General features: G+C 39.9%; 9 non-coding genes across 9 annotated transcripts; 5 read left to right on the top strand and 4 right to left on the bottom strand.

The window, feature by feature from the left end:
• Positions 1-7,425: 7,425 nt before the first annotated feature.
• LOC134998950 (U1 spliceosomal RNA) lies at positions 7,426-7,589 on the bottom strand. The gene has a single exon (XR_010201111.1). It is a non-coding gene; the product is annotated as a U1 spliceosomal RNA (small nuclear RNA).
• Positions 7,590-8,260: 671 nt separating this feature from the next.
• Positions 8,261-8,423, bottom strand: LOC134998570 (U1 spliceosomal RNA). The gene has a single exon (XR_010200773.1). It is a non-coding gene; the product is annotated as a U1 spliceosomal RNA (small nuclear RNA).
• A 152-nt stretch (positions 8,424-8,575) lies between these two features.
• LOC134998878 (U1 spliceosomal RNA) lies at positions 8,576-8,739 on the bottom strand. Its single transcript, XR_010201042.1, has one exon. It is a non-coding gene; the product is annotated as a U1 spliceosomal RNA (small nuclear RNA).
• Positions 8,740-9,410: 671 nt separating this feature from the next.
• On the bottom strand, positions 9,411-9,573 carry LOC134998334 (U1 spliceosomal RNA). The gene has a single exon (XR_010200618.1). It is a non-coding gene; the product is annotated as a U1 spliceosomal RNA (small nuclear RNA).
• Positions 9,574-9,717: 144 nt separating this feature from the next.
• Positions 9,718-9,833, top strand: LOC134998650 (U5 spliceosomal RNA). Its single transcript, XR_010200820.1, has one exon. It is a non-coding gene; the product is annotated as a U5 spliceosomal RNA (small nuclear RNA).
• Positions 9,834-10,103: 270 nt separating this feature from the next.
• On the top strand, positions 10,104-10,219 carry LOC134998636 (U5 spliceosomal RNA). The gene has a single exon (XR_010200807.1). It is a non-coding gene; the product is annotated as a U5 spliceosomal RNA (small nuclear RNA).
• Positions 10,220-10,505: 286 nt separating this feature from the next.
• Positions 10,506-10,621, top strand: LOC134998706 (U5 spliceosomal RNA). The gene has a single exon (XR_010200877.1). It is a non-coding gene; the product is annotated as a U5 spliceosomal RNA (small nuclear RNA).
• Positions 10,622-10,895: 274 nt separating this feature from the next.
• LOC134998688 (U5 spliceosomal RNA) lies at positions 10,896-11,011 on the top strand. Its single transcript, XR_010200858.1, has one exon. It is a non-coding gene; the product is annotated as a U5 spliceosomal RNA (small nuclear RNA).
• A 275-nt stretch (positions 11,012-11,286) lies between these two features.
• LOC134998711 (U5 spliceosomal RNA) lies at positions 11,287-11,402 on the top strand. The gene has a single exon (XR_010200882.1). It is a non-coding gene; the product is annotated as a U5 spliceosomal RNA (small nuclear RNA).
• The last annotated feature ends 14,303 nt before the right edge of the window (positions 11,403-25,705 follow it).

The following is a 25,705-nucleotide window of genomic DNA, read 5'->3' as shown; positions in this document are numbered from 1 at the left end:
TCTTTGTGGACACTTTTCAGAGAACAAATTTGTTAGTATAAAAATAAAGCCAGAAAATGAAGAGCTGTTTAATCACTCAATTGGATTTTTCTGCCAGCATATTTCTTTTTCTCTGCAACCCACTGCTAAATTGTTCTTCCTAGCTGTTTTTATAAAATCACTGAATCAAATCTAACTCTGATTACATTAGAGAAGGCCAGGTACCCTACACCATAACAGGGGGTTTGAAATTTTGACTTGTCTACTTAAAGATCACCAAAATCTGATAACAAGGTCAATTAAGTCCCTGGGTGGGATTGAACCACCAACCTTTTGGTTAATAGCCTTACACACTAACTGATTGCGCCAAAACAACACTTTGCAAAAGAACATACTGACAAAGGCTAATAAGCATTCATCTAGAACGATTCCTAGAAACATTTTAAAAAGTCAATAATGTGGAGAGTTTTTGTAAGATGTTTCTTCCATCAACCAATGAAGAAACACATTGGTACTTTCCCATGATAAGTGAGTGCTTCAGGACCTCTTGCACTTACATGTGCAACAGAGTACTGTAATGGAAGCATGCTGGGTCCATAACCCAGAGGTAGGCAGATTGAAACTATCCTCTGCTATATGCATTTTTTTTTGTTAATTAAAGTAATCCAAAACTGGGATTGATATTTTTGCTCTTTTATTTTTACTTAAAGTACAATAACTTTTACCATTTTAATTTGTTTTAATAGTATATTGACAGTATTGTTTTCTTTCAAAAATCCAATTAATTTTCTTTACCCGATTATTAAAATGGTAATTGACAAAAACAAACTACATTGTCACCAGAAGAGCAATACAAAATGTACAAGTGATATATTAAAATCATCTTTCCAGCTTGAATTTCAATGATGCATTGGGGCAACGATTTTGTGAGAAACATCTTCACCCTTAAATAAAGATTTTCTTAATTCCTTACCTGTGTGCTAATTAGATATCACCTTGTTTTCACATTAAACAGACTTCCACATGCGAAAGCAGCAAGGATGCAGTGGCGTTAATGTTTCCTGGTGTCAACCTGTATTATTTCAGTAGACATTGAAATGAGGATGCATCTTGCTGCCTTTCCAATGAAGCAAGTTTAATTTAGTAATAGGTGAAAAACCATCCCTACAAAGGTGTTAATCAGAGACTTGGCTTTGTGGACACTTTTCAGAGAACAAATTTGTTAGTATAAAAATAAAGCCAGAAAATGAAGAGCTGTTTAATCACTCAATTGGATTTTTCTGCCAGCATATTTCTTTTTCTCTGCAACCCACTGCTAAATTGTGCTTCCTAGCTGTTTTTATAAAATCACTGAATCAAATCTAAACATCAGAGAAGGCCAGGTACCCTACACCATAACAGTGGGTTTGAAATTTTGACTTGTCTACTTAAAGATCACCAAAATCTGATAACAAAGTCAATTAAGTCCCTGGGTGGGATTGAACCACCAACCTTTTGGTTAATAGCCTTACACACTAACTGATTGCGCCACAGCGACACTTTGCAAAAGTACTTACTGACAAAGGCTAATAAGCATTCATCTAGAATGATTCCTAGAAACATTTTAAAAAGTCAATAATGTGGAGAGTTTTTGTAAGATGTTTCTTCCATCAACCAATGAAGAAACACATTGGTACTTTCCCATGATGAGTGAGTGCTTCAGGATCTCTTGCACTTACATGTGCAGCAGAGTACTGTAATGGAAGCATGCTGGGTCCATAACCCAGAGGTAGGCAGATTGAAACTATCCTCTGCTATATGCATTTTTTTTGTTAATTAAAGTAATCCAAAACTGGGATTGATATTTTTGCTCTTTTATTTTTACTTAAAGTACAATAACTTTTACCATTTTAATTTGTTTTAATAGTATTGTTTTCTTTCAAAAATCCTATTAATTTTCTTTACCCGATTATTAAAATGGTAATTGACAAAAACAAACTACATTGTCACCAGAAGAGCAATACAAAATGTACAAGTGATATATTAAAATCATCTTTCCAGCTTGAATTTCAATGATGCATTGGGGCAACGATTTTGTGAGAAACATCTTCACCCTTAAATAAAGATGTTCTTAATTCCTTACCTGTGTGCTAATTAGATATCACCTTGTTTTCACATTAAACAGACTTCCACATGAGAAAACAGCAAAGATGCAGTGGCGTTAATGTTTCCTGGTGTCAACCTGTATTATTTCCGTAGATATTGAAATGAGGATGCATCTTGCTGCCTTTCCAATGAAGCAAGTTTAATTTAGTAATAGGTGAAAAACCATCCCTACAAAGATGTTAATCAGATACTTGGCTTTGTGGACACTTTTCAGAGAACAAATTTGTAATCATAAAAATAAAGCCAGAAAATGAAGAGCTGTTTAATCACTCAATTGGATTTTTCTGCCAGCATTTTTCTTTTTCTCTGCAACCCACTGCTAAATTGTGCTTCCTAGCTGTTTTTTTTATAAAATCACTTAATCAAATCTAACTCTGATTACATCAGAGAAGGCCAGGTACCCTACACCATAAGAGGGGGTTTGCAATTTTGACTTGTCTACTTAAATATTACCAAAATCTGATCACAAGGTCAATTACGTCCCTGGATGGGATTGAACCACCAACCTTTTGATTAATAGCTGAACACACTAACCGATCGCGCCACAGAGACACTTTGCGAAAAGTACATACTGACAAAGACTAATAAGCATTCATCTAGAACGTTTCCTAGAAAAACTTTAAAAAGTCAATAATCTGGAGAGTTTTTGTAAGATGTTTCTTCCAGCAACCAATGAAGAAACACATTGTTACTTTCGCATGATGAGTGAGTGCTTCAGGATCTCTTGCACTTACATGTGCAGCAGAGTACTGCAATGGAAGCATGCTGGGCCCATAACCCAGAGGTAGGCAGATTGAAACTATCCTTTGCTATATGCATTTTTTTTTTGTTCATTAAAATAATCCAAAACTGGGATTGATATTTTAGCTTTTTTTTTTACTTAAAGTACAATAACTTTTACCATTTTAATTTGTTTTAATAGTATATTGACAGTATTGTTTTCTTTCAAAAATCCAATTAATTTTCTTTACCCGATTATTAAAATGGTAATTGACAAAAACAAACTACAGTGTCACCAGAAGAGCAATACAAAATGTACAAGTGATATATTAAAATCATCTTTCCAGCTTGAATTTCAATGATGCATTGGGGCAACGATTTTGTGAGAAACATCTTCACCCTTAAATAAAGATTTTCTTAATTCCTTACCTGTGTGCTAATTAGATATCACCTTGTTTTCACATTAAACAGACTTCCACATGAGAAAGCAGCAAGGATGCAGTGGCGTTAATGTTTCCGGGTGTCAACCTGTATTATTTCAGTAGATATTGAAATGAGGATGCATCTTGCTGCCTTTCCAATGAAGCAAGTTTAATTTAGTAATAGGTGAAAAACCATCCCTACAAATATGTTAATCAGATACTTGGCTTTGTGGACACTTTTCAGAGAACAAATTCGTTAGCATAAAAATAAAGCCAGAAAATGAAGAGCTGTTTAATCACTCAATTGGATTTTTCTGCCAGCATATTTCTTTTTCTCTGCAACCCACTGCTAAATTGTGCTTCCTAGCTGTTTTTTTTATAAAATCACTGATTCAAATCTAACTCTGATTACATCAGAGTAGGCCAGGTACCCTACACCATAAGAAGGGGGTTTGAAATTTTGACTTGTCTACTTAAAGATCACCAAAATCTGATAACAAGGTCAATTACATCCCTGGGTGGGATTGAACCACCAACCCTTTGATTAATAACCAAACACACTAACAGATTGCGCCACAGAGACACTTTACAAACGTACATACTGACAAAGGCTAATAAGCATTCATCTAGAACGTTTCCTAGAAAAACTTTAAAAAGTCAATAATCTGGAGAGTTTTTGTAAGATGTTTCTTCCATCAACCAACGAAGAAACACATTGGTACTTTCCCATGATGAGTGAGTGCTTCAGGATCTCTTGCACTTACATGTGCAGCAGAGTACTGCAATGGAAAAATGCTGGGCCCATAACCCAGAGGTAGGCAGATTGAAACTATCCTCTGCTATATGCATTTTTTTTTGTTAATTAAAGTAATCCAAAACTGGGATTGATATTTTTGCTCTTTTATTTTTACTTAAAGTACAATAACTTTTACCATTTTAATTTGTTTTAATAGTATATTGACAGTATTGTTTTCTTTCAAAAATCCACTTAATTTTCTTTACCCTATTATTAAAATGGTAATTGACAAAAACAAACTACATTGTCACCAGAAGAGCAATACAAAATGTACAAGTGATATATTAAAATCATCTTTCCAGCTTGAATTTCAATGATGCATTGGGGCAACGATTTTGTGAGAAACACCTTCACCCTTAAATAAAGATTTTCTTAATTCCTTACCTGTGTGCTAATTAGATATCACCTTGTTTTCACATTAAACAGACTTCCACATGCGAAAGCAGCAAGGATGCAGTGGCGTTAATGTTTCCTGGTGTCAACCTGTATTATTTCAGTAGACATTGAAATGAGGATGCATCTTGCTGCCTTTCCAATGAAGCAAGTTTAATTTAGTAATAGGTGAAAAACCATCCCTACAAAGGTGTTAATCAGAGACTTGGCTTTGTGGACACTTTTCAGAGAACAAATTTGTTAGCATAAAAATAAAGCCAGAAAATGAAGAGCTGTTTAATCACTCAATTGGATTTTTTTGCCAGCATATTTCTTTTTCTCTGCAACCCACTGCTAAATTGTGCTTCCTAGCTGTTTTTATAAAATCACTGAATCAAATCTAACTCTGATTACATCAGAGAAGGCCAGGTACCCTACACCATAACAGGGGGTTTGAAATTTTGACTTGTCTACTTAAAGATCACCAAAATCTGATAACAAGGTCAATTACGTCCCTGGGTGGGATTGAACCACCAACCTTTTGGTTAATAACCATACACACTAACTGATTGCGCCACAGCGACACTTTGCAAAAGTACATACTGACAAAGGCTAATAAGCATTCATCTAGAACGTTTCCTAGAAACATTTTAAAAAGTCAATAATGTGGAGAGTTTTTGTAAGATGTTTCTTCCATCAACCAATGAAGAAACACATTGGTACTTTCCCATGATAAGTGAGTGCTTCAGGACCTCTTGCACTTACATGTGCAGCAGAGTACTGTAATGGAAGCATGCTGGGTCCATAACCCAGAGGTAGGCAGATTGAAACTATCCTCTGCTATATGCATTTTTTTTTTGTTAATTAAAGTAATCCAAAACTGGGATTGATATTTTTGCTCTTTTATTTTTACTTAAAGTACAATAACTTTTACCATTTTAATTTGTTTTAATAGTATATTGACAGTATTGTTTTCTTTCAAAAATCCAATTAATTTTCTTTACCCGATTATTAAAATGGTAATTGACAAAAACAAACTACATTGTCACCAGAAGAGCAATACAAAATGTACAAGTGATATATTAAAATCATCTTTCCAGCTTGAATTTCAATGATGCATTGGGGCAACGATTTTGTGAGAAACATCTTCACCCTTAAATAAAGATTTTCTTAATTCCTTACCTGTGTGCTAATTAGATATCACCTTGTTTTCACATTAAACAGACTTCCACATGCGAAAGCAGCAAGGATGCAGTGGCGTTAATGTTTCCTGGTGTCAACCTGTATTATTTCAGTAGACATTGAAATGAGGATGCATCTTGCTGCCTTTCCAATGAAGCAAGTTTAATTTAGTAATAGGTGAAAAACCATCCCTACAAAGGTGTTAATCAGAGACTTAGCTTTGTGGACACTTTTCAGAGAACAAATTTGTTAGCATAAAAATAAAGCCAGAAAATGAAGAGCTGTTTAATCACTCAATTGGATTTTTCTGCCAGCATATTTCTTTTTCTCTGCAACCCACTGCTAAATTGTGCTTCCTAGCTGTTTTTTTTTATAAAATCACTGATTCAAATCTAACTCTGATTACATCAGAGTAGGCCAGGTACCCTACACCATAAGAAGGGGGTTTGAAATTTTGACTTGTCTACTTAAAGATCACCAAAATCTGATAACAAGGTCAATTACATCCCTGGGTGGGATTGAACCACCAACCCTTTGATTAATAACCAAACACACTAACAGATTGCGCCACAGAGACACTTTACAAACGTACGTACTGACAAAGGCTAATAAGCATTCATCTAGAACGTTTCCTAGAAAAACTTTAAAAAGTCAATAATCTGGAGAGTTTTTGTAAGATGTTTCTTCCATCAACCAACGAAGAAACACATTGGTACTTTCCCATGATGAGTGAGTGCTTCAGGATCTCTTGCACTTACATGTGCAGCAGAGTACTGCAATGGAAAAATGCTGGGCCCATAACCCAGAGGTAGGCAGATTGAAACTATCCTCTGCTATATGCATTTTTTTTGTTAATTAAAGTAATCCAAAACTGGGATTGATATTTTTGCTCTTTTATTTTTACTTAAAGTACACTAACTTTTACCATTTTAATTTGTTTTAATAGTATATTGACAGTATTGTTTTCTTTCAAAAATCCACTTAATTTTCTTTACCCTATTATTAAAATGGTAATTGACAAAAACAAACTACATTGTCACCAGAAGAGCAATACAAAATGTACAAGTGATATATTAAAATCATCTTTCCAGCTTGAATTTCAATGATGCATTGGGGCAACGATTTTGTGAGAAACACCTTCACCCTTAAATAAAGATTTTCTTAATTCCTTACCTGTGTGCTAATTAGATATCACCTTGTTTTCACATTAAACAGACTTCCACATGCGAAAGCAGCAAGGATGCAGTGGCGTTAATGTTTCCTGGTGTCAACCTGTATTATTTCAGTAGACATTGAAATGAGGATGCATCTTGCTGCCTTTCCAATGAAGCAAGTTTAATTTAGTAATAGGTGAAAAACCATCCCTACAAAGGTGTTAATCAGAGACTTGGCTTTGTGGACACTTTTCAGAGTACAAATTTGTTAGCATAAAAATAAAGCCAGAAAATGAAGAGCTGTTTAATCACTCAATTGGATTTTTTTGCCAGCATATTTCTTTTTCTCTGCAACCCACTGCTAAATTGTGCTTCCTAGCTGTTTTTATAAAATCACTGAATCAAATCTAACTCTGATTACATCAGAGAAGGCCAGGTACCCTACACCATAACAGGGGGTTTGAAATTTTGACTTGTCTACTTAAATATCACCAAAATCTGATAACAAGGTCAATTACGTCCCTTAGTGGGATTGAACCACCAACCTTTTGATTAATAACCATACACACTGAGGCAGCACAAGAGAACTCTCGAAAGAAGAACAAGGCTAGAGGAAGAACTGAAACAAAGAAATCTGACTTTTACTAGAGCTGACCAGAGGAAAGCACAAACACAGTCCCCCACTACCACAAATAATGCAGTTGAGTTTCCCACATTTGGGGAAATCACATGGGTCAGCATACCCAGAATGCAATGAATGAACCTCACCCTGGGAGAACAATCTTCAAGACCATGGTCTCTCCTATGCAAAATAAGTATGATTTGGGATAGGGCTGGGGAGGGCCGCTGCTCAGGCACATCTCTGTCAAGTAAAGGAGATTCAACTGAGGCAGCACAAGGGAACTCTCATCTGGGGACAACAACTGCAGGGAGAACACATATTTTCAGATGAACATGGGAGGGCAGAAGGCTGCCTAATACTGAAGCACCCCCAAACAACAAACCAAATGCAACAACTAGTGCAAGCATTCCTGGGGGAAGGCCTGCAGCAGATGGATTTGCATATGGTGATGCCATCCAAGCAGTGGGTCAAAGTTGGCTTCAACCCTCGTCTGCATATGAAAAGAGAAAAGGGGCGTGCAGGGCATGGCGGCCTTTTGCGGCGCTTGGATGACCCCTAGTTCGCATTACACACCTCCACCCTCCTTCGGTGTGGGGCTCATGTTGGCTATGCCCCAGCCCCTGAAGCATTCAAGCTGATTTCTTGCAGCAGCTGGGCACTGTAACTGCTCCAGAGCTGCTCTGTAAGGCAAGTAAAAGGGTGTGGGCCCTGCAGCACTACCTGTAGTTTGCATTGTGCGTTGGAAGGCACGAAGTAAGCAGACGGGAGAAGTCAGGATAGTGCGCAAGGGCATAGAAGGGAGCGGCTCAAGAAAAGAGAAGTGGAAACAGACAGCAAACTAGGCTGGAGAGAGACCTGAGACAAAGAGATCTGAATTATACGAGAGCCGACCAAGGGAAACACAAATTATGCAGTCAAGTTTCCCACATTTGGGGAAATCACAGGGGCAGCACAACTAGAGTGCAATGGGTGAGCCTTGCCCTGGGAGAAGCACCTTCATGATCATAGTATCTCACCTGGCAGGTAAGTAGGAGTTGGGCTAGAGCTGGGGAGGGTCGCTGCTCGGGCACCCCCCTGTCAAGTGAAAGAGATCCAACTGAGGCAGCACAAGGGAACTCTCGAAAGAAGAACAAGGCTAGAGGAAGATCTGAGATAAAGAAATCTGATTTTTACCAGAGCTGACCAGAGGAAAGCACAAACACAGTCCCCCACTACCACAAATAATGCAGTCGAGTTTCCCACATTTGGGGAAATCACAGGGGTCAGCATACCCAGAATGCAATGAATGAACCTCACCCTGGGAGAACAATCTTCATGACCATGGTATCGCCTATGCAAAATAAGTATGATTTGGGATAGGGCTGGGGAGGGCCGCTGCTCAGGCACATCTCTGTCAAGTAAAGGAGATTCAACTGAGGCAGCACAAGGGAACTCTCATCTGGGGACAACAACTGCAGGGAGAACACATATTTTCAGATGAACATGGGAGGGCAGAAGGCTGCCTAATACTGAAGCACCCCCAAACAACAAACCAAATGCAACAACTAGTGCAAGCATTCCTGGGGGAAGGCCTGCAGCAGATGGATTTGCATATGGTGATGTCATCCAAACAGTGGGTCAAAGTTGGCTTCAACCCTCGTCTGCATATGAAAAGAGACAAGGGGCGTGCAGGGCATGGCGGCCTTTTGCGGCGCTTGGATGACCCCTAGTTCGCATTACACACCTCCACCCTCCTTCGGTGTGGGGCTCATGTTGGCTATTCCCCAGCCCCTGAAGCATTCAAGCTGATTTCTTGCAGCAGCTGGGCACTGTAACTGCTCCAGAGACGCTCTGTAAGGCAAGTAAAAGGGTGTGGGTCCTGCAGCACTACCTGTAGTTTGCATTGTGCGTTGGAAGGCACGAAGTAAGCAGACGGGAGAAGTCAGGATAGTGCGCAAGGGCATAGAAGGGAGCGGCTCAAGAAAAGAGAAGTAGAAACAGACAGCAAACTAGGCTGGAGAGAGACCTGAGACAAAGAGATCTGAATTATACGAGAGCCGACCAGGGGAAACACAAATTATGCAGTCAAGTTTCCCACATTTGGGGAAATCGCAGAAGCAGCACACCCAGAGTGCAATGGGTGAGCCTTGCCCTGGGAGAAGCACCTTCATGATCATAGTATCTCACCTGGCAGGTAAGTAGGAGTTGGGCTAGAGCTGGGGAGGGTCGCTGCTCGAGCATCCCCCTGTCAAGTAAAGGAGATTCAACTGAGGCAGCACAAGGGAACTCTCATCTGGGGACAACAACTGCAGGGAGAACACATATTTTCAGATAAAAATCTTGGTCATGCTCTGGTTTCTCTTCAGAACGAACAAATCTTTCGCCTTTTACTAAAGATTTCCGTGGAGAGGAGCAAAACCGAGTTTTATCTCAATTTTTGCATGCCCCATCTTTTTGGGGTTTCTTTTATCGGTTTAAAGATAGAATGAGTGTGCTTTAATGTAAGCTCATTTGCATAGAAATGACAGTAAATGTTTGTTTCTTTTCAAACAGAACTTTCTTGACCATGCTACTTGCTTGAAAGATCTGGGAGCACATGGAATACAGTACAAACCATGCTTATAGCAAGGAGAAGACAGGTGAGAAATCTGCTTTCTTTCAAATTGGGCGCTCACTTTGATCTGAATAAGGACTGCTGGCACGGCACTCAGGCGACAGGTGGAATCTTGGTCATGCTCTGGTTTCTCTTCAGAACGAACAAATCTTTCGCCTTTTACTAAAGATTTCCGTGGAGAGGAGCAAAACTGAGTTTTATCTCAATTTTTGCATGCCCCATATTATTGGGGTTTCTTTTATCGGATTAAAGACAGAACGAGTGTGCTTTCTTGTTAGCTTTAATGTAAGTTTATTTGCATAACAATGACAATAAATGTCTGTTTCTTTTCAAGCAGAACTTTCTTGACCATACTAATTGCTTGAAAGATCTGGGAGCACATGGAAAAGAGTACAAACCATGCTTATAGCAAGGGGAAGCCTGGTGAGAAATCTGCTTTCTTTCTTTCAAATTGGGTGCTCACTTTGAGCTGAATGAGGACTGCTGGCACGGCACTCAGGCGACAGGTGGAATCTTGGTCATGCTCTGGTTTCTCTTCAGAACGAACAAATCTTTTGCCTTTTACTAAAGATTTCCATGGAGAGGAGCAAAACTGAGTTTTATCTCAATTTTTGCATGCCCCGTCTTATTGGGGTTTCTTTTATCAGTTTAAAGATAGAACGAGTGTGCTTTAATGTAAGCTCATTTGCGTAGAAATGACAGTAAATGTTTGTTTCTTTTCAAACAGAACTTTCTTGACTATACTAATTGCTTGAAAGATCTGGGAGCACATGGAAAAGAGTACAAACCATGTTTATAGCAAGGGGAAGCCTGGTGAGAAATCTGCTTTCTTTCTTTCAAATTGGGTGCTCACTTTGAGCTGAATGAGGACTGCTGGCATGGCACTCAGGCGACAGGTAGAATCTTGGTCATGCTGTGGTTTCTCTTCAGAACGAACAAATCTTTCGCCTTTTACTAAAGATTTCCGTGGAGAGGAGCAAAACTGAGTTTTATCTCAATTTTTGCATGCCCCATCTTATTGGGGTTTTATTTTATTGGTTTAAAGATAGAACGAGTGTGCTTTAATGTAAGCTCATTTGCATAGAAATGACAGTAAATGTTTGTTTCTTTTCAAACAGAACTTTCTTGACCACACTAATTGTTTGAAAGATCTGGGAGCACATGGAAAAGAGTACAAACCATGTTTATAGCAAGGGGAAGCCTGGTGAGAAATCTGCTTTCTTTCATTCAAATTGGGTGCTCACTTTGAGCTGAATGAGAACTGCTGGCATGGCACTCAGGCGACAGGTGGAATCTTGGTCATGCTCTGGTTTCTCTTCAGAACTAACAAATATTTCGCCTTTTATTAAAGATTTCCGTGGAGAGGAGCAAAACTGAGTTTTATCTCAATTTTTGCATGCCCCATATTATTGGGGTTTCTTTTATCAGTTTAAAGACAGAACGAGTGTGCTTTCTTGTTAGCTTTAATGTAAGTTTATTTGCATAACAATGACAGTAAATGTTTGTTTCTTTTCAAACAGAACTTTCTTGACCATGCTACTTGCTTGAAAGATCTGGGAGCACATGGAAAACAGTACAAACCATGCAGTATCACAAGAGCCTTTATTTGATCTTTCATGAAGATAGAGCAGAATTGAGGACACGTCAACAATTTCTGCCGAAGGTGGTTCATCTTTCCACATGGTGCCTTTGGCCACTGACACCTTCGTTGAGTCAAAGTCTCTGGCTGTGGTCAGAACTTTGAAAATTTATGTCACCAGAACGGTTCAGATTAGGAAAACAGAGGCTCTGTTTGTCCTGTATGCTCCCAACATGATTGGGTGTCCTGCTTCCATGCAGACCATTATGCGCTGGATCTGTGGTAAGATTCAGCATGCTCATTCCACGGCAGGATTGCCGTTACTGAATTAGGTGAAGACCCATTCTACTAGAAAGGTGGGTTCATCCTGTGCAGCTGGTCGGGGAGTCTCGGCATTGCAACTTTGCCGAGCAGCTATTTAGTAAACACTTTTGCTAAGTTTTACAAGTTTGATACCTTGGCTGATGATAACCTCAAGTTGGGTCATTCGGTGCTGCAGAGTCGTACGCACTCTCCCACCCGTTCAAGAGCTTTGGTATAACCCCATGGTTCTTAATGTGACCCCAGCATCCTCTAGGTCGTATGAGAAAATAGGATTTTAATACCTACCGGTAAATCCTTTTCTCTTAGTACGTAGAGGATGCTGGGCACCCGTCCCAGTCCATACTGTGTCTGCAGTTATTACTTGTGGTTATACACATGTTGTGTTACGGTTCTGGTCAGCTTTTTGCTGCAATTGTTCATGCCGTTGGCTTGTGTTCTGTTGAATGCCACGTTCTGCGGCATGCTTAAGGTGTGAGCTGGTAAGATGCTCACCTTAGTTTAACAATAAATCCTTTCCTCGAAATGTCCGTCTCCCTGGGCACAGTTCCTATAACTGGAGTCTGGAGGAGGGGCATAGAGGGAGGAGCCAGTTCACACCCTTTGAAAGTCTTAAAGTGCCCATGTCTCTTGCGGATCCCGTCTATACCCCATGGTTCTTAATGTGACCCCAGCATCCTCTACGGACTAAGAGAAAAGGATGCCCTTGTGTACTATCCTGACTTCTCCTCCCGTCTGCTTACTTTGTGCCTTCCAACGCACAATGCGAACTACAGGTGGTGCTGCAGGGCCCACACCCTTTTACTTGCCTTACAGAGCAGCTCTGGAGCTGTTACAGTGCCCAGCTGCTGCAAGAAATCAGCATGAATGCTTCAGGGGATGGGGCATGGCCAACATGAGCCCCACACCAAAGGAGGGTGGGGGTGTTTAATGCGAACTAGGGGTCATCCAAGCACTGCAAAAGGCCGCCATGCCCTGCATGCCCCTTTTCTCTTTTTATATGCAGATGAGGGTTCCAGCCAACTTTGGCCCACTGCTTGGATGACATCACCGTATGCAAATCCGTCTGCTGCAGACCTTCCCCCAGGAATGCTTGTACTAGTTGTTGGATATGGTTTGATATTTGATGGTGCTTCAGTATTAGGCAGCCTTCCGCCCTCCCATGTTCATCTGAAAAGATGTGGTCTCCCTGCAGTTGTTGTCCCCAGACGAGAGTTCCCTTGTGCTTCCTCAGTTGAATCTCCTTAACTTGACGGGGGAGGGGCTGCCCGAGCTGCCACCCTCCCCAGCCCTATCCCAACTCATACTTATTTTACATATTAGATCTCTTGATCATGAAGATTGTTCTCACAGGGTGAGGTTCATCCATTATATTTTAAAATAGGAAGGTACAAATTACATATTTGAATTGCATCTATGTGCTGGATTCAAATGTCCCCCCCCCCCCCTTCCTTTCTCAATTGTGCCCGTCAGCAGCTATTCTAAGGTTGCTGCCAATGGGTGTGACACATTAATTTCTTCTGTGGGGTACACTGGACTCCACAAGGATTCACATTGGGGTGTAGAGTAGGATCTTGATCTGAGGCACCAACCGGCTCAAAGCTTTTGACTGTTCCCAAGAAGCTCAGTGCATTCTCCTCTATAACCCCGCTTCCATGAACAGGGAGCTCAGTTTGTAGTTGGTGCCTTCAGTAGCAGGCCAATTAACAGGGGCCTGCCTCAGGCAGCCTATTCTTAGCTATTAATTTTGACAAGAAAAGAAGAACTTGTTTTATGAGAATCTACAAGGGCTGCAGCAGGCTAGGTCTAATAGACATCTTTACTGCAGCTTCATCACTCCCAGCGGCGCTGTATACTCCCGTGCCCTGGTTGCTGGGTCACTGCAGCGGAGGCTCCGGTTTCATCCTAAGGTCAGTCACACACACACCACCCTTCCGGATCACGAGGCCGCTGATGAAGGGGAGCGAGGCCGTAGGGGGTGGGCCGTGTGCGCACTGCGGTGGACACTGATTACTGGGCAGCCGCTCCACTAGCCACCAGGTACAGTTAAGGAGCACAGGTCTGGGGGTTTTTCTCCTATATTAACCCAATTTTGTACTGCCCGCAGCGCATTGTGATAGGTAATAGGGCCTGATTCAGGTTGGATTGCAATCGCAATAAGCGATCCAACTGCAAAAATTGCTAAGAGCATACGCATGTGCCTGCATTTTCTGCGGCACCCCGCAGAGAATGTGATCGCCTCTGCCTGTCAATCGGGGCGGGGAAGGGGGGGAGAGGTGGGTCAGCAACACTCCATTTCCAAGTCAGGGATGGAGCGGTGCGGGGGCAAGGCTTCAAAATGGGGTCTGCAACGGAGGAGACACAGGGGGCGTGGTCACAGCGGCTGTATGACATCACATTCAGCCGCTGTGATCACAAAAATGGTGGCGGCTTCCTGCGCGCACATACAGTCTGCACCAGCAGGAGCCTACACCATTTTTTATGATCACGCTGAACTGCAGTGCGACTGCAATTACAGCATGGTCAAGAAGGGAGGCGTCATGCTGGGTGGCCATGCCCTGTCACTGTGCAGGAGCCAGCACCGCTCACACACTAGTCCCCGGGTGCAGCCCCCAACCCCCGGGACACCCGGAGCAACAAAATGTAGATTCAGGCCACCAGGCCACGCCCCTACCTATGAAACCATGCCTCCTTTTTACCATTGCGCTGCTTATCTGCGCGCACTGCATTACAATCTCCCTCGCCACCTCTCTGGGTGTCACCAGTGATAGTGACACCTCTGCCATGCTTGTAGCAGCTGGTCCTAAGATCTACGCCTCAAACCCTGAGTGTTTGCCCTTGTGACTTGTTGATCATCATAGCGAAGCAGATGCTTACAGAAAACTGCAGGGGCTTAGATTGAAAATAAAAAAATTGATGGGTATAAGGTAGAGAGGAGCGGGTTCGGTTCTCCGAGAACCGAATTCCCCACGAACTCCACGTTGTTTACACTGGTCCGAGGCAGGCTCGGTTGTTCCCGCCTGACTCGGAAAACCTGAACAAGGGAAAATGTCATCATCCCGCTGTCGGATTCTCGCGAGATTCGGATTCCATATAAAGAGCTGCGCGTTGCTGCCATTTTTACTCGTGCATTGAAGAGAGAGCGGAGAGGACGTGGCTATGTTCTCTCAGTGGAAATCTCAATATCAGTGCTCAGTATCAGTGGTTACTTATTGCTGCTCAGTAATACTAGTAGTGTGTCTCTCCTGCTCAGTGTCAGTTCTCAGTAGTATCCTCATCAGTGCTCAGTATCACTGCTCATTGTCTTGTGCTGCATTGTGGTACTCAGCATACTACAGTACATTACTAATAGTCCAGTGCTGCATCTTGCTGCTCAGTGTCAGTTCTAGTATCCTCATCAGTGCTCACTATCACTGCTCATTGCATTGTGGTGTTCTGTATACTACAATAACATAGTAATATAGTAACATAGTTTTTGAGGTTGAATAGAGGCAAATTGCCCATCGTGTTCAACCTGTTTTAAGTTGTGATGATTCTACATACTTGCTGAATAATGTTTTATGACTAGTTAGCTACTATAACTCATGTTACCCCCGGATTAACCATGTTGATATTTTAAGTATTATAACCTTGGATAGCTTTTTCATTCAGAAATGTATCCATTCCTTTTTTAAATCCAATTACAGAGTCCGCCATTACCACCTTCCCTGGCAGGGAATTCCACATCCTGATTGCCCTAACAGTGAAGAAACCTTTCCTCCATTGCGTTCTGAACTTTCCTCCAGTCGCAGCGAGTGACCACGTGTTCGTTTAATAAATAATTCCTCTGATAACTCTTTGTTATGTATCTTTACATATTTGAAGATATTAATAATATCTCCTCTTAGGCACCTCTTTTCTAGTGTATAAATATTCAGCCTAGTAAGTCTTTCCTTATAGTCCAGTACTTTTAGGCCTTTAATCAATTTAGTCTTCAGGATCTCTTACACTTCCATGAGCAGCAGAGTAGTGCAATGGAAGCATGCTGGGCCCATAACCCAGAGGTTGATTGATCGAAACTATCCTCTGCTATGTGCATTTTTTTTTGTTAATTAAAGTAATCAAAAACTGGGATTGATATTTTTGCTCTTTTATTTTTACTTAAAGTACAATAACTTTTACCATTTTAATTTGTTTTAATAGTATATTGACAGTATTGTTTTCTTTCAAAAATCCAATTAATTTTCTTTACCCGATTATTAAAATGGTAATTGACAAAACAAACTACATTGTCACCAGAAGAGCAATGCAAAATGTACAAGTGATATATTAAAATCATCTTTCCAGCTTGAATTTCAATGATGCATTGGGGCAACGATTTTGTGAGAAACATCTTCACCCTTAAATAAAGATTTTCTTAATTCCTTACCTGTGTGCTAATTAGATATCACCTTGTTTTCACATTAAACAGACTTCCACATGCGAAAGCAGCAAGGATGCAGTGGCGTTAATGTTTCCTGGTGTCAACCTGTATTATTTCAGTAGACATTGAAATGAGGATGCATCTTGCTGCCTTTCCAATGAAGCAAGTTTAATTTAGTAATAGGTGAAAAACCATCCCTACAAAGGTGTTAATCAGAGACTTGGCTTTGTGGACACTTTTCAGAGAACAAATTTGTTAGTATAAAAATAAAGCCAGAAAATGAAGAGCTGTTTAATCACTCAATTGGATTTTTCTGCCAGCATATTTCTTTTTCTCTGCAACCCACTGCTAAATTGTGCTTCCTAGCTGTTTTTATAAAATCACTGAATCAAATCTAAACATCAGAGAAGGCCAGGTACCCTACACCATAACAGTGGGTTTGAAATTTTGACTTGTCTACTTAAAGATCACCAAAATCTGATAACAAGGTCAATTAAGTCCCTGGGTGGGATTGAACCACCAACCTTTTGGTTAATAGCCTTACACACTAACTGATTGCTCCACAGAGACACCTTGCAAAAGTCAATACTGACAAAGGCTAATAATCATTCATCTAGAACGTTTCCTAGAAAAACTTTAAAAAGTCAATAATCAAGATACACATTGGTACTTTCCCCATGATGAGTGAGTGCTTCAGGATTTCTTGCACTTACATGGGCTATTAACCAAAAGGTTGGAGGTTCAATCCCACCCAGGGATGTAATTGACCTTGTCATCAGATTTTGGTGATCTTTAAGTAGACAAGTCAAAATTTCAAACCCCCTCTTATGGTGTAGGGTACCTGGCCTTCTCTGACGTAATCAGAGTTAGATTTAATTAAGTGATTTTATAAAAAACAGCTAGGAAGCACAATATCTCTCTTTTGCAAAGAGCTAGGCATTGGAAAATTCAGGGCTATAACGTGTAGATGAAGCACTAACAGGAGGCTTTAAAATTTTCATTCTAGTGTCTTTCGTTTGGGAGAAAAATGCAAAGGTACAATACAGCTTTTCCTTGCCGATATCTCTCTTTTGCAAAGAGATAGGCATTGGAAAATTCAGGGCTATACCGTGTAGATGAAGCACTAACAGGAGGCTTTTAAATTTTCATTCTAGTGTCCTTCGTTTGGGAGAAAAATGCAAAGGTACAATACAGCTTTTCCTTGCCGATATCTCTCTTTTGCAAAGAGATAGGCATTGGAAAATTCAGGGCTATAACGTGTAGATGAAGCACTAACAGGAGGCTTTAAAATTTTCATTTTAGTGTCTTTCGTTTGGGAGAAAAATGCAAAGGTACAATACAGTTTTTCCTTGCCGATATCTCTCTTTTGCAAAGAGATAGGCATTGGAAAATTCAGGGCTATAACGTGTAGATGAAGCACTAACAGGAGGCTTTAAAATTTTCATTCTAGTGTCTTTCGTTTGGGAGAAAAATGCAAAGGTACAATACAGCTTTTCCTTGCCAATATCTCTCTTTTGCAAAGAGCTAGGCATTGGAAAATTCAGGGCAATAACGTGTAGATGAAGCACTAACAGGAGGCTTTAAAATTTTCATTCTAGTGTCTTTCGTTTGGGAGAAAAATGCAAAAGTACAATGCAGCTTTTCCTTGCCGATATCTCTCTTTTGCAAAGAGATAGGCATTGGAAAATGCAGGGCTATAACGTGTAGATGAAGCACTAACAGGAGGCTTTAAAATTTTCATTCTAGTGTCTTTCGTTTGGGAGAAAAATGCAAAGGTACAATACAGCATTTCCTTGCCGATATCTCTCTTTTGCAAAGAGATAGGCATTGGAAAATTCAGGGCTATAACGTGTAGATGAAGCACTAACAGGAGGCTTTAAAATTTTCATTCTAGTGTCTTTCGTTTGGGAGAAAAATGCAAAGGTACAATACAGCTTTTCCTTGCCGATATCTCTCTTTTGCAAAGAGCTAGGCATTGGAAAATTCAGGGCTATACCGTGTAGATGAAGCACTAACAGGAGGCTTTTAAATTTTCATTCTAGTGTCTTTCGTTTGGGAGAAAAATGCAAAGGTACAATACAGCTTTTCCTTGCCAATATCTCTCTTTTGCAAAGAGCTAGGCATTGGAAAATTCAGGGCTATAACGTGTAGATGAAGCACTAACAGGAGGCTTTAAAATTTTCATTCTAGTGTCTTTCGTTTGGGAGAAAAATGCAAAAGTACAATGCAGCTTTTCCTTGCCGATATCTCTCTTTTGCAAAGAGATAGGCATTGGAAAATTCAGGGCTATAACGTGTAGATGAAGCACTAATAGGAGGCTTTAAAATTTTCATTCTAGTGTCTTTCGTTTGGGAGAAAAAAGCAAAGGTACAATACAGCTTTTCCTTGCCGATATCTCTCTTTTGCAAAGAGATAGGCATTGGAAAATTCAGGGCTATAACGTGTAGATGAAGCACTAACAGGAGGCTTTAAAATTTTCATTCTAGTGTCTTTCGTTTGGGAGAAAAATGCAAAGGTACAATACAGCTTTTCCTTGCCGATATCTCTCTTTTGCAAAGAGCTAGGCATTGGAAAATTCAGGGCTATAACGTGTAGATGAAGCACTAACAGTAGGCTTTAAAATTTTCATTCTAGTGTCTTTCGTTTGGGAGAAAAATGCAAAGGTACAATACAGCTTTTCCTTGCCAATATCTCTCTTTTGCAAAGAGCTAGGCATTGGAAAATTCAGGGCTATAACGTGTAGATGAAGCACTAACAGGAGGCTTTAAAATTTTCATTCTAGTGTCTTTCGTTTGGGAGAAAAATGCAAAAGTACAATGCAGCTTTTCCTTGCCGATATCTCTCTTTTGCAAAGAGATAGGCATTGGAAAATGCAGGGCTATAACGTGTAGATGAAGCACTAACAGGAGGCTTTAAAATTTTCATTCTAGTGTCTTTCGTTTGGGAGAAAAATGCAAAGGTACAATACAGCATTTCCTTGCCGATATCTCTCTTTTGCAAAGAGATAGGCATTGGAAAATTCAGGGCTATAACGTGTAGATGAAGCACTAACAGGAGGCTTTAAAATTTTCATTCTAGTGTCTTTCGTTTGGGAGAAAAATGCAAAGGTACAATACAGCTTTTCCTTGCCGATATCTCTCTTTTGCAAAGAGATAGGCATTGGAAAATTCAGGGCTATAACGTGTAGATGAAGCACTAACAGGAGGCTTTAACATTTTCATTCTAGTGTACTTCGTTTGGGAGAAAAATGCAAAGGTACAATACAGCTTTTCCTTGCCGATATCTCTCTTTTGCAAAGAGATAGGCATTGGAAAATTCAGGGCTATAACGTGTAGATGAAGCACTAATAGGAGGCTTTAAAATTTTCATTCTAGTGTCCTTCGTTTGGGAGAAAAATGCAAAGGTACAATACAGCTTTTCCTTGCCGATATCTCTCTTTTGCAAAGAGATAGGCATTGGAAAATTCAGGGCTATAACGTGTAGATGAAGCACTAACAGGAGGCTTTAAAATTTTCATTCTAGTGTCTTTCGTTTGGGAGAAAAATGCAAAGGTACAATACAGTTTTTCCTTGCCGATATCTCTCTTTTGCAAAGAGATAGGCATTGGAAAATTCAGGGCTATAACGTGTAGATGAAGCACTAACAGGAGGCTTTAAAATTTTCATTCTAGTGTCTTTCGTTTGGGAGAAAAATGCAAAGGTACAATACAGCTTTTCCTTGCCAATATCTCTCTTTTGCAAAGAGCTAGGCATTGGAAAATTCAGGGCAATAACGTGTAGATGAAGCACTAACAGGAGGCTTTAAAATTTTCATTCTAGTGTCTTGCGTTTGGGAGAAAAATGCAAAAGTACAATGCAGCTTTTCCTTGCCGATATCTCTCTTTTGCAAAGAGATAGGCATTGGAAAATGCAGGGCTATAACGTGTAGATGAAGCACTAACAGGAGGCTTTAAAATTTTCATTCTAGTGTCTTTCGTTTGGGAGAAAAATGCAAAGGTACAATACAGCATTTCCTTGCCGATATCTCTCTTTTGCAAAGAGATAGGCATTGGAAAATTCAGGGCTATAACGTGTAGATGAAGCACTAACAGGAGGCTTTAAAATTTTCATTCTAGTGTCTTTCGTTTGGGAGAAAAATGCAAAGGTACAATACAGCTTTTCCTTGCCGATATCTCTCTTTTGCAAAGAGCTAGGCATTGGAAAATTCAGGGCTATACCGCGTACATGAAGCACTAACAGGAGGCTTTTAAATTTTCATTCTAGTGTCTTTCGTTTGGGAGAAAAATGCAAAGGTACAATACAGCTTTTCCTTGCCAATATCTCTCTTTTGCAAAGAGCTAGGCATTGGAAAATTCAGGGCTATAACGTGTAGATGAAGCACTAACAGGAGGCTTTAAAATTTTCATTCTAGTGTCTTTCGTTTGGGAGAAAAATGCAAAAGTACAATGCAGCTTTTCCTTGCCGATATCTCTCTTTTGCAAAGAGATAGGCATTGGAAAATTCAGGGCTATAACGTGTAGATGAAGCACTAATAGGAGGCTTTAAAATTTTCATTCTAGTGTCTTTCGTTTGGGAGAAAAAAACAAAGGTACAATACAGCTTTTCCTTGCCGATATCTCTCTTTTGCAAAGAGATAGGCATTGGAAAATTCAGGGCTATAACGTGTAGATGAAGCACTAACAGGAGGCTTTAAAATTTTCATTCTAGTGTCTTTCGTTTGGGAGAAAAATGCAAAGGTACAATACAGCTTTTCCTTGCCGATATCTCTCTTTTGCAAAGAGCTAGGCATTGGAAAATTCAGGGCTATAACGTGTAGATGAAGCACTAACAGTAGGCTTTAAAATTTTCATTCTAGTGTCTTTCGTTTGGGAGAAAAATGCAAAGGTACAATACAGCTTTTCCTTGCCGATATCTCTCTTTTGCAAAGAAATAGGCATTGGAAAATTCAGGGCTATAACGTGTAGATGAAGCACTAACAGGAGGCTTTAAAATTTTCATTCTAGTGTCCTTCGTTTGGGAGAAAAATGCAAAGGTACAATACAGCTTTTCCTTGCCGATATCTCTCTTTTGCAAAGAGATAGGCATTGGAAAATTCAGGGCTATATCGTGTAGATGAAGCACTAACAGGAGGCTTTAAAATTTTCATTCTAGTGTCTTTCGTTTGGGAGAAAAATGCAAAGGTACAATACAGCTTTTCCTTGCCAATATCTCTCTTTTGCAAAGAGCTAGGCATTGGAAAATTCAGGGCTATAACGTGTAGATGAAGCACTAACAGTAGACTTTAAAATTTTCATTCTAGTGTCTTTCGTTTGGGAGAAAAATGCAAAGGTACAATACAGCTTTTCCTTGCCAATATCTCTCTTTTGCAAAGAGCTAGGCATTGGAAAATTCAGGGCTATAACGTGTAGATGAAGCACTAACAGGAGGCTTTAAAATTTTCATTCTAGTGTCTTTCGTTTGGGAGAAAAATGCAAAGGTACAATACAGTTTTTCCTTGCCGATATCTCTCTTTTGCAAAGAGATAGGCATTGGAAAATTCAGGGCTATAACGTTTAGATGAAGCACTAACAGGAGGCTTTAAAATTTTCATTCTAGTGTCTTTCGTTTGGGAGAAAAATGCAAAGGTACAATACAGCTTTTCCTTGCCGATATCTCTCTTTTGCAAAGAGATAGGCATTTGAAAATTCAGGGCTATAACGTGTAGATGAAGCACTAACAGGAGGCTTTAAAATTTTCATTCTAGTGTCCTTCGTTTGGGAGAAAAATGCAAAGGTACATTACAGCTTTTCCTTGCCGATATCTCTCTTTTGCAAAGAGATAGGCATTGGAAAATTCAGGGCTATAACGTGTAGATGAAGCACTAACAGGAGGCTTTAAAATTTTCATTCTAGTGTCTTTCGTTTGGGAGAAAAATGCAAAGGTACAATACAGCTTTTCCTTGCCAATATCTCTCTTTTGCAAAGAGCTAGGCATTGGAAAATTCAGGGCTATAACGTGTAGATGAAGCACTAACAGGAGGCGAACATCCCCAAAGGGGAGTTCCTAAGATTAAAGAGGAACTGTTCGGATGAGGCAACCTACCGACACAAAAGTGAGGAGGTAGCGGCCCGTCTCAAGGAACGAGGCTACAGCAATAGATCCATTAAAAAGGCACGGAACTCCCTTTTGAAAACAACTAGGAATTCCCTCATCTTCCAAGAAAAGAAAGTGAAGGATCAAGATGACCTGAGATTTGTGGGAGACTTCTGTCAGGAGTGGAGACAACTTAAAGAAGGTATACAAAAACACTGGCATGTTCTGTTGTCTGACTCAGACCTAGCAACTAGCCTGGGAGACAAGGTCTCGATGAGCTGGAGAAGGTCACCCAACCTAAAGGACTATTGGGTACAAAGTCATTACCAACGACTCCCTTCCGTCTCTCCTTCAGTAAGAGGCACATACCCTTGTGGGACCTGCAGGGCCTGTGACTATATGAAGCCAACACAAGAAATCACAGACAAATTTGGTAACCAACACAGGATCTCCGATTACTTCAACTGCAAAACAACCAATGTGGTGTATTGCCTACAGTGCCTGTGTGGCAAAAGATATGTGGGAATAACCACACGGATGTTTAAACAACGGATTTTGGAACATGCAGGAACAATCCGAAACGTGGATAGGGATATGCAGAACTTCCGACAAATAACCACGGTGGCCAGACATTTTCATCTCCACCATAATGACAACACCCATCGAATGCAAGCTTTTGGCCTGGAAAAGGTCAAACTTGGAATCAGAGGGGGCGATGTAATGCAGGAACTACTCAAAAAGGAGAGCCAGTGGACCTACCTATTGGGAAGTTTAGCTCCATCAGGTCTCAACGAACACATAAACTATACGGTGTTCCTATGATGATTATTTACATGTGATATTGAGACACGCCATTTAGATCTCGATGGCGCCAATGTATGCGCTCTCTCTCTTTCTCTCTTTCCCCTTTCTTAACTCAACCTTTCCTTAGGCTCCAACAAATTCGTGCTACCCCGGCCTGCAAGACCTATTTTCATTACATGCTGTGTATCAGGCCACTTTTCATTAGATGTATCAACATAATAATTGCAATAGCAAATTAAATCACCAGTATATTTCAACAATATACAACTATTACCCCAATTTTTAACCTACTCCCCCCTTGCTGTCCTCCTTGACTCACCGTCCTTTCCCTTTCCTCCCCACTTTTCACCAGTTCTATTATTATCATTATTTTTATTTCTATAATTCTTACACATTCTGTACTCACTAGTATTCTTATTATTTGAATATACACACTCTTTAGACCGTTTTGAACAACAACTAGGTACACTTTTTGACATTACCTATCAAGGTAACATCTTTATCACCCACAAACATTTGTTTTGTGTTTTCTCACATGTGCACTTTTAATTTTGTGTTTAATGTCACTTTTTTCAATTTTGTCACTTTTATTCACATATTTTTCATCTCTGATACCACAACCATCAGGTCACAATTACATCTGCTCGATGATTTTTCGAGCAGACCTACACATAGAACCTAAATTAATCACCTGCAGTCAATTTCTACACAATCAGGTTTCATAACATTCACAATACAGAGCACCAACACTAATGATACACAACAACCAAACAAGCCTCCCCTGCACTGTAGTCACCCATTTCCCATTATTTAACCCTTTTTTTCCCCATTCTGTCATCCCTTCCCCCTCCCCTTCCAATTTTCCCTTCCCTCAATTACACCCCCCTTTTCTCCTCCCCCTTTTGTTTTCACTTCCCTCCCCCCCCCCTCCCCCTTTCCCCCCTCTTTTTCCCCCCTCCCCCCCCTCCCTTTTCCTCCCCCCCCCCCCTCCCCCGCTTTTTTCCCCCTGGTCCCTCCATACCCATTTCCCCCCCCCCCCCCCCTCCCAAACCCCCGCCCCCCCCCCCACCCCCCTTTTATAAAAAAAAAAAAAAATTATATTTATATTTATCTTTATAATCTCTAATCCTTAATTTTCATGTTTCATTTTTAATTTCTAATTTTATATTTATATTTATTCTTATTTTTACATTCTTTATATTTATTTTTATTTTACAGTTATATTTATTGTCTTATCTATACCTATCTCATACCCATTTACATTTATCATTATTATTACTATTATTTTCAAATTTATACTCATTTTTATTCTTATTTATTATTTTTTATTATTATCATTATTACTTTTATTTATTTTGCATTTTTCTCTCCTCCGTATTTCCCCAAATTTCAACTTCGTATTCATCAGTGCATAATTTTACTCTATACGGACTTTGGCGGGAAAGCCTAAACTTTAAGGTTATATTATCAAAGATGAATATTCGGCGAGGATAATGCACAATATTTCCATCTCCAGAACAAGATTTGTTCCTCTAAATAGAGTTTTATTTATTTATTATTTATCATAACCGTCTATTAATTAGTAAATTACAGTCACTTTTATCTTACTTACGACGATTGGGTCACCAACCTCTGTCACTGGCATATTTTGATTAACAGGTCGGTCATGTTTATATCTATTTTCATTATTTTTTATTATTATTTCCTATTATCCCTATTATGATTATTACTTTTATTTTGATATCACTATTATTATTAGTATTATCACAGGAGATATTTCCTCTTACTAATCAATTAATTTCTGCATTAAGAATGTCATAGCTTAAATCTCCTGAAACATATTGTCGATTCTAATTATGTTAAATGTATGTTTAGAAAACGCACATTGTCTTTAATCTTATTTTTCTGTTGGATTTTCAGCTTATATAACTGTGATTTGATTAAACATTATCCTCCATAAAAAAATTCTGTTTATTAATTAAACCGTTATTCGATATTTTTGATCTAACACACCATACGCTTTGAACATTACTTTAATTGATTCCATTGTGATCCACATATATTAACTTTCATTTATGGAGGTTTAATAGAATAAGCACTGCCTGGTGGATAGAATTGTTTAACAAAAATTATGCCATAATTAGTGGTCTACGTATATTAACTATTACTTATGGAGCTTCAATAGAATAAGCACAGCCAGGTGGATGGAAGCGCTGAACAAACCTATGCCATAATTAGGCAATTAAGAACTCAGGAAAGGGATTGGTTGATGATCCCCTTTTTAAATGCACCATCTGAACACCACCATAGGCTGCCAGGTGAGCAAGCCCAGGTGGTGAAACGTACGTCCAACTAACGGCCTCACGCACGGACTCCTCACTGCAGGAGGAGCCGTGACCAACAGCAGTCATTCAGAACGGCTGAGCGGCAATGATCCATCGAGTTCGGGGAGATCGCGAGTGGTAATGTACAATAACCTACGGGTCAGACTCACTCACCCGACACTCCCCACACACTCTCTCTCTTCCTGTCAACTTTCACTT

Source organism: Pseudophryne corroboree, unplaced genomic scaffold, assembly GCF_028390025.1.
Source record: "Pseudophryne corroboree isolate aPseCor3 unplaced genomic scaffold, aPseCor3.hap2 scaffold_149, whole genome shotgun sequence".
In the NCBI taxonomy this organism is placed as follows: domain Eukaryota; kingdom Metazoa; phylum Chordata; class Amphibia; order Anura; family Myobatrachidae; genus Pseudophryne; species Pseudophryne corroboree.
Note: the sequence above shows the minus strand (reverse complement) of the source record. Positions and strands in the feature narration are given on the sequence as shown.